At 43.7% G+C, this 2,605-nt stretch overlaps 1 long non-coding RNA gene across 1 annotated transcript; it reads right to left on the bottom strand.

The window, feature by feature from the left end:
* Nucleotides 1-504: 504 nt before the first annotated feature.
* On the bottom strand, nucleotides 505-2,269 carry LOC104591945 (uncharacterized). The gene is made up of 2 exons (XR_016085138.1): nucleotides 1,600-2,269; nucleotides 505-1,491 (listed from the first exon to the last, which is right to left on the bottom strand). It is a non-coding gene; the product is annotated as an uncharacterized LOC104591945 (long non-coding RNA).
* Between the last annotated feature and the right edge of the window lie 336 nt (nucleotides 2,270-2,605).

Here is a 2,605-nt window from a genome sequence, read left to right as displayed (position 1 = left end):
ATCCGGTCGATTGACAGCCCCTATTGGTATCTGTACATGTATTTTGTATTTGAAAACCTTGTTTTGTAGTGCATCACATTTTTTTATATAATCTTTCCAAATTTCTTAATTTTTTTGGTAGAACCAAATTTCCCAAATTGAGCCTTAATAATAAAACTATCCGATATGTTGACTTGACTTGATAGTTGCTAGCTAACAGGGGTATTTTTTTGTGTTTCTAACAGTGTGTTGGTAAGATTGGTATAGTAAAAAACTTTGTCGTTGTTTAGTTTCAACTATATTCCATTATATACGTGTGTGGAAAAGACCTCGTCATTATATTATTTCGGATTGGCCTTCTAAAAAAATATTATTTCGGATTGAGAAAGCACGTGCAAATGGCAGGGAGTTGGAGGACCGGCCTGGGTTGGACAGTGCCATGTGACAAGTGGCCTTATATTTAAGCATGGCATTTACTGTCATTACAGAAACAATAACTAAATTTATAATAGCTATGCTTAAAAATTGACAAATATAGAAAAATAATTTTTTTATATGGATGCCGAGACAAACTGACTAAAAAGAGCACAGAGGCTGTCTTTCTCTCGTCTCTCGCGTCTACAAGGTAGATAAAAATAAAATCACAAAAACGACTAAACGAGAGATAAGGTAATGTATTCATCTCATGATTCTCACTCCTATCTGTGTCGTAAAAGTTTAAAAAAAAAAGTGCCCAGGCTGTGCGATTGCGTTACTCTATTTTTTTTCGGTAAAGCGCGATTTACCCATATCCAACTGTTCTGGGCCTTCTGGCCTTGGAAGGACAACCTATGTCACTCTCATCACAGGTCCAACACATGTCTAGGAGTGAATTATACTGATATACAAAGAAAAAAGAAAAAGAAAAAAAAAGTAGGTGGGAGGAACGGCAATTTTTCAGACTGTGTTGGGTGCCAGTCAGGGTCCACCATGGCGAAAGAGGGGTAGTGAAACGCAACCAGACCACCACGCCGGAAGCCGTGTTCCTTGAACAGCTTCGGTAAAGGCCCGCCCGCTGCCTGACGCTCAGGCAGTCAGTCTTCCTTCGCAAGACAAAAGAGGTGGCAGATTCCGGGTCTTGGAGGGTGTGGGGTTTAATTGAGAAACAAGAGATTTGAGACCTAACCTGTGCTTCCACCGTTGCTGTTTCTATTGTTCCGGGCCAGTAAGGACGAAACAAGCTTCTTGCCCTTACGACTACTACCGCTATCGCTGTCTTGGCCTTCGGATTCCTGCTTGGTTGTATTAAAGATCAGTACACGGTCCTCCGATATGACCTGTAGATCCGGTTCCCAAGCTCGCCTTAATAGCACCGTGGAACTGCTGCCACTAACGCCTCCTCCCTCTTCCTCTGGAGATATCCTAGAGGAAAACTGTAGAAAAGAAGTGGTAGCACTGCTGGCGGACATGCTCAGACTCGGCCAGTGCCTCTTCAACTCAGCCTTGATGACACTACCGATGCCGGCGCCAGCGCTGGACGCGTCAAAGGAAGAACAACACGAAGAAAGAAAGCAAGCACAGAGGTGAGGAGAAGACGGTGGGTCTTGTGGGAACAGACGGGGCAAAGGGAGGATCACGTACATGATGCCCGTCTCAAGCTGGGTGTCCAAAGGGAGAATGGACGAGTAGCTCCGCTTGGGTACTGCTGCGGTTGATGAGGAGGTGGAAGTGGGAGAGGAAGCGTGGGCGACGAAGTGGTGGGGGTGGAGGAGAATGAGATCCGAGACCTTGACGGGGATCACGAATTGGCGGACCTGGCCGTCTGGCTGGATCACGTGGGCTGTCTGCCTCCCGCATTGTATCATCCGAAGCCCCATCACCGTCGCCGTGCTGCTGCTGCTGCTCTTTCGCCCCATGTCTCACCTGGTTTTGGGGTTTCAACCGTCCATCTCCAACTATTCTTCCTCGTTGTAGTTGCACTTATTAGTGAGCAAACCGTTTTTTTTCCCTGTTTTAACAAAGACAGTGCATCATCACATACATAGTAAATTTTCTATTTTATTTTTTTACTTCCACTCCCTACCTCCCTAAAACTAAAAGGTATGTCTTTCTCCATAGATCATGTATTGGTCAAGGTTCACTTGTTCTCGTCTCACTGCGCTTCACTATTGCGTTTCAAGTTTGACTTGAGGTTTTCGTATTCTTATTTATTGGTCTGATCGCAATGTGTCAGGTAAGGTAAACAAGGATGGTAAAGGAATGAAAAATTTTCCATTCTGCTAGTAATTAAGGTCGGTTTGGGACTATTACTGGATTCAATTATTTTTTGGTAATCGCTAACCGTACGGTTTTATTGGGACCACATGCAAAAAAATACATGTTGTAGGTCCACTGGATTCTTAGCTTTTGCTTAGAAAGATGATACATCTTAGTGAATACCAAACCTCAATAGTTGCAGCAACGCATATTCTGTATCGAGGTGGTGCGGTTTAAAATCGTGAAAGGCCAAACTCTCCATGTTGTGTACCAGAAAGGTTGTGTCTAATCCACCCCACCAGGTGCTCGTAAAAAAACCGAAAATCGAATTGAATCGAAAAACGAGTAAATGAATCGCAGAATCGGTTTAGTTTTCGATTAAACCAGAAAA

This window comes from Nelumbo nucifera, chromosome 4 (assembly GCF_055504915.1).
Source record: "Nelumbo nucifera cultivar China Antique chromosome 4, China Antique-T2T, whole genome shotgun sequence".
Taxonomy (NCBI): domain Eukaryota; kingdom Viridiplantae; phylum Streptophyta; class Magnoliopsida; order Proteales; family Nelumbonaceae; genus Nelumbo; species Nelumbo nucifera.
Note: the sequence above shows the minus strand (reverse complement) of the source record. Positions and strands in the feature narration are given on the sequence as shown.